Source organism: Adelges cooleyi, unplaced genomic scaffold (assembly GCF_023614345.1).
Source record: "Adelges cooleyi isolate 19-005CV unplaced genomic scaffold, UGA_ACOO_1.1 ACOO_flye_CR_arks_rails_tigmint_CR_PRNA_108, whole genome shotgun sequence".
NCBI classification, from domain to species: Eukaryota; Metazoa; Arthropoda; class Insecta; order Hemiptera; family Adelgidae; genus Adelges; species Adelges cooleyi.
The window spans coordinates 11,122,413-11,129,124 of NW_026095761.1; positions in this window are offsets into that span (position 1 = coordinate 11,122,413).

The window sequence follows — 6,712 nt, forward strand, 5'->3', positions numbered from 1 at the left end:
TTTACATTATATTATATTAAACCCTATCTAATTATTAGATCCTACATTTTATGGACGGCAGAAGCAGAGTTTCCTACGAGGTACATAAGTATAGACAGCAAAGTAACTGGATACTAAGTGTCAAGATGGTAGGCGATGTATCTTAATTTTAATTCGGTAGGAAACTGTAATTGTGGTACAATATATAATTGGCAAAATATAATTTAAATGTAAATGTTCAAGCGTTGAAAAATCATTAAAATCATATTATTCATATGGAAATTGTCCGATTTATATAAAATGGTTTTAAACTTGTCAACCCTGGTACTTGCGATTTGTATGTTTGACTACTTGACTGTCGACTTGTCATGGCCGTTTTGGTTTTTTTTTTTTTATTCCCGTCCGGTTATATACTAAATGGTTATTGGCTAAAATCAAATAAAATTCAGTATCTACTCGTTGCGTAATCATCAAAACTGGTTCACAACAATTTTCTTGAATGTTTTCCCTCAAATTTTAACCACTGAATATCAGAATATTATGTGGTTCAACGGCTAATTACAATATTATAATTATCTATCATAGAGGTTTTTTTCTGACGCAAATTCTTTATGATTCATAATATAACAAGTTTCCTATATTAACGTAATTTTATAAATTCGAGTTTTATAGAGAACTGTTTTTTAATAGTACAAGTTGTTTGTTAAAGAATGTTTGATTAAGCAAAAAATAAGTGTAGTACAATATATTTATTATAGTCTAGTATGCTGATATAGGCTTTTACCTGTTAAAAATTGTATAAATTATATTTTATAGTATGCGGTTTTTCGGTATTTCCCGGCTATATGATTATTGAACACTTCACTCGGACTACACATGAAGTCTAGAACTGAATTTGTGAAACTTACAAAAAAAGAGTTTCTAACGAGTTTAATCGATAGACAACGTTTTTATACTACATATAATACTTTTATTATGTAGATTAGAATTTGAGCACTTAAAAGGTACAAATGACAAGTTTTGTCTCATACGTTATAATATATAAACAATAAATATTACTATCTGTACTTTTCTTAAAATTTGTCTTCATTTTTTAAAAGAGATACTGAAAACAACATCACTCACGAAAACGTATTGGAAAAATACATTTTTGCCGTCTTGTAAAATTTATAAAAACGATTGGTGTCCTTTTAATTTTCATCATTTAACGTTTTTTATATTTATTTAGCGGTCATAGTTTAGGTTTTACAAGACTTGTAGTGTTTGTCAGATTTTCGGTTTTGTCAGTTATACTTATGGTCGATTTGGTTTTTTAACACTACTCGTAGACAAGCGTTGTGCAACCTTTCTTTTCTTCGTTATTGTACTTTAATAATTCTAGAGGAGTCGACGACATAAGTCGTTTCCTCTTCCGCTGTTTCCGGTGCGAGCGTTTCGCATCAATATTTTTGCATATATAGCGCGCACTCATAACTACAACACACACCCGCACAATATACATCATTTAGAACAAACTCGGAATACAAAACTAATGTTAATATTTATTTTAATTTTCATATACCTACCACAAGTCGTTATTCCTCGATATATGATTGTACAATGTACATGTATGTATAAATATGATATTTTTGATTATTGATGGCACCTAAATATATATTATATATTATTTAAATTCGATATCTATACACGTAACCCGACAGAATCCGAACTCCTCTCTTGACGGTGGTCAAGGATTATAATAATGTATTATACGGTATTATTTTTACCTAATGGCAATCCGTCACGGTGTTTTACGTTGGGTGTTAGCTCGACTATAATAATATGATGTACATATACCCGTAGGTAGATGCAGGTGTATATACTTACATGTAAGACAATGAAAGTTATAATTTCACCGGAGAAAGGCGTGCGGAAACTGCGAGTTTGGTAACAATATCTAGCCATCTTCTTTGTAAAAAAAAAAAAAACCGCTAATGAATACAAATATATATATGTGTGTGTGTGTGTGTGTGTTTGAACATAATAATAATAATAATAATAATGTAGTAATAGTATATTATTTTACGGGGAATATCTGAGAACGAACAAGTTGTGGTAGGTAGGAGAAAATTATTGTATACTTATTATTATATTATATTGTAGTGAATGTGACGTCTTTCCGCCGCACGATGATATTCATATTTTCCCAACTACGTAAACGGCAATATAATGTAATGTAATAATATTATAAGCGAGCATGCACAATACAACCACGATAGCGCGGCTATTCCTCTGAACAATCGCGATGCGGAAGTCATGTGTGCTTTCAACTTGGAAAGACCGCCGTTGCGGCTGTAGGTTCTAATATGAACGAGTACCATTGATGAATAGTCTAGTACGTATATAATATGTAATTGTTGCTTCGTCATGTGTTTAAAAGAAAATCAGCTCGCAGAGATTTGGACGCCCCGTAAACGACACGACCGAATTTCGCTTGATTCCATAATATAATAATATAGTCCATATTATTATTAACGTTTAAAGTAGTATACCTGCCACGCGGTAGCACTTGGAAAGGCACGACTTTAGTTGATATTAACCGTATATAAGGCCTACACAAGTATACCGTATAAATATATAGATATAATTGAATAGGCTCCGTCTAGCTCAAAACCACCATATGAAATAAACTGGAAGACAAGACGGATGTTTGTCCAATACGGATAAACATGAAAATAAGAAATAGAGAGAAACTAAAAAAGAGATTACATTTAAAATGTAACTGTGAACGACACGATGACAACAGTTAACGAGAACTTATATTGCCGTTTTTAGAACTAGGGTGATCGACCCAGGTTACCTGTCGGGTGAAAGGCCCAGGAAGAAGGTACTTATGTTTACTAATGTGTGTGCTCGACTATAATATTCATTAGAGTTTATAATAACCGTTTGTCACAAACGTCAGTGTTATTCAACGCCTTCTCTTACACGAAACCTTCCATTTATTTCCTACTCGTTTTTGGATAACGATTGCACAAAATAATAATAAATATAATGAACGTCGGCGAAAAATCCCATCAAAACTACTATTTTACTATATTACTATCATCGTTGTAGGTTATAGTGTTTATCGCCTTAAGCGTATTGCGGAGTTACAATTACGTCATGATCATCCTCTCCTAAACGATATTGGGTGTTGTGCCTATTCGTAAACGAGTTTTGTGTTGTGGTCTTCTCTAAAACGAAATTCTTTCATTAGCCCCAAAGTAAGCAATCCGTTTTTATTGGTTTCATCTCCAAACGTAATTATAACGGACCGTGTTATGGATCACTAAATTATCGTCACGAACGCGTGGGCTTTACTCCAATAACTGTATAATAATATAATATGTATAAGATCCGAACAAAATTATAACGTGGGGGCGCGCATGTCTTCTCCACAATATTTTTAGGTATTCATTTCGACGGTATATACTTATATATTATACTATAAAAACGGTTTTCATGTTTTCCTTTTGGTGTACTGACGTTTGTTACACGTGTAACTTGACCGAGGGGTAACAACAGTGCATTCTTATAATGCCCTTTCTCTCTCTTTGGTATTTAAAGGGTCATCGATATTAATTTGATCTATATAACGCTATTTTCTGGTTCAAAAATCACACACTTAGGTATATCAAGGAATTTAGCAACGAAATGCGGCGGAGAGAAAATAATACTGGCGGCGGCTTTAGCCATGCGAGTACACAAGACTCAGGTTAGGTTTCATCATCCTGTCACCTCATTTTTATCATTTAAATTATAAAAATTGTTATTATTGCTTACATGACTCCGGAGTTTAATAATAATTATATAAAGTATGTGTAAATAATAAATATACGCTATAACATGTTTTAGAACATTACGTTTTTACTTATCTATTAATATACTTATAATTATTTTGAAATTCTCAAAAATGTTCAACTTAAATAACTAGTCTAGGTATACAGAAATGAATTTACCGACGATATCATTCAACCGTGAATCTGAAAAATTACAAATGAGAGAGGCCTATTTGAACTAGTATGGTAATAGTCCTATACATTGTCGGCGACCCAATTAAAGCGCAATTTATAATGCTAATAATATACCACGAGGACGCTCAAAGTGAACGTATAACGATTATCCACTGTTTTCTTCTAATTAAACGTTATTAATAATTTTTCTCTCTCTCTCGGTTAAACTTGACTGTTGTTTATGTAACTCTTTAGACCGGCACGTCATGATCGTTATTGGCGTTTAAAAACAATGGCAGTTGAAAAATAACCGGAGGCCTCGGCCGAGTTTGGTCGGATATTAAATTATTTTCTGTGCCGTTATAATAAAATATTATGTGAACGCGCCAAACGGAGACAATAAAAAACAAAATATGTAATTCCAAACCGATTTAAATCGAAATCTCCGGGCAACATTACATTGCACGGTTCTATTATTAATTATTATTGTTGTGCTCGCGCGTTTAAGTCTCGGTGGCGCTCGCGCGTGTGTGTGTGTGTTTGATAACATAACAACATAATAATAATATAATACTAATATAATATAGGATTTCTAATGGGACTTGGATTGGAGTGTGTCCAGACCACGAGCAAGTGTTTACCGGGTTACGACAACTTGGGAAAACCGCTACAATAACTTTTTTTCCGCACACGATTCGGCCATTTCGGTTTCATTCGATATTAATGTGCCGATCGTGAACAAATATCACGATATTTCCAAAAGCGTTCTGTCATATTATTATCAGTCAGAGTAAGTACAGTCATCGCAGCCGTCACACAACACGGTGTTATGCTTTTACTTTTGAAAACCCACCGAAACGCTTCAACCGTAATCATTGTTTTCCGTGACTTCTATTATTATCAGTTACAAACGTAACACTAAATTATTATCGTTTAACATACATTCCAGACGACGTTAACAGTTTGCACACAATTACATAAAAAAAAAAATGCATTGTCGTAGAACGACGATGAAAGTTACATGATAGAACACATAGTATTAAAATCATCTTGGCAGGGTGTAGCTTGTTCAAAAAGTTCTGTATACAAAAATATGTAGGTAAAAACTTGATAATATTGTACATGTTCAACTTTCACAAGTTACGCTATCCGGTGAGAGATTTGGAATTTGTTTACAACTACTAAACGAAAATCCTATAGCTAAAGAATATTCCTTTTATAAAGTTTGGACCAATTCAACTATCTTTACAAGTTATTGCGCGCCGCAATTTTAATTTGAAAAATATGTACATGTTTTGGGCATTTCAGCTACTTTTAACGGGAAGGGGTGAAGTTTTAAATGTTTTTGCTACAATACTTTCGGGTACGACTTCTGAACTATAAACTTGCTACTTGAGGAAATCATATTGGCGATTAGGAAAATACACCCAAACACAAAAAAGAAAAAAACACGTTTCAAGTTTTTTTTTACAGGTTTCGCTAGTCGAAAGAATACCTATGTATATTCGGTAATTGGTGCGGTTTTTGGCTAATTTTATCATCTTATTATTTATTTACTTTACTCTGGCATAATGAAACACACAGGACTTCCATGATGATATGAGGTATGGCTTGAACTCGATAAGCTGTTGTGCCGGATAGCGCATTTTTGAACATGAAGTCCGTCAAACCGTCCACGTACTCGTGGCCGGAAACTGTCTTAAATCTTTATTTATGTCCTCATTAGTTATGTTAAAAAAATAAAAACTACTATTTTAACTGCAATATTATTCCTTATTTCCAATAAAAAAAAATGATTATTTCAGTTTTGACAATATTAATTTTTAGAGTCTTGATCATTAAATGTTGCGACAATAAACACATTGGCTATAAGATCACTTTGAAAATCATCCGCTACTTTAAAATTTTGTTCGATTAATTAGTTAAATAGAATAATATTATGCACAAATAAATACCATACACACATGTATACTATATATGGGTTGAATTCGTCGGGATTGTCACGTTAATAAATCCGAAACTGGTACCTAGTGGTTTTATAGTGCGTACCCGGTAATATAATAAAATTTTTTTAAATACTTTTTATTTGATTTACTTAATTAATCACTCGATTAGGAAAGTCAAATATGTTTATTGCAATTTCGTACGGTGCTAGCCGCGCTTGATCATAAAACATGTCTTTTCCATGATTAACGTTTTCTAATTTCCAGAGTTCCGAGAAAGTAAGTAAACGTATTCGACGAAAATCCGTTTAGGTAGATACACATTGCTATCTATCTATCTATAATTAATCCGTTATTACAATATGATATTATAATATATATATATATATATATATATATATATATATATTTGAACCTGCATCGCTGTTTACCGCCGAGTAGTGATGTGAAATTATACTCAACGTGTTGACATTGTACACTTAAACGACGAGCATTATTTTCCACATTAGCGCACATAATCCGATTGTAGAAATATGCAAGTTTCTCGTACGTTTTTAACTCAATGCGATTAGATATGTTATAGTATGCCAGCCGCAGTGACTTACCTACACACGTGAGGCACATACATGTCGAGCTAATTCGTTTTAGGTATAGATTTCATCCGAGGGATATAGGTATCCTATCATTTATCATAGCAATGTATACTTACATTGTTGACACAAACAGTTGAATGGTGAGAGACTAGACCGGTAAGTATGTGTGTGTGTGTGTGTGTGTCCGCGCATCAGTTCTACAACCCGTTTGTAGGTCACATGT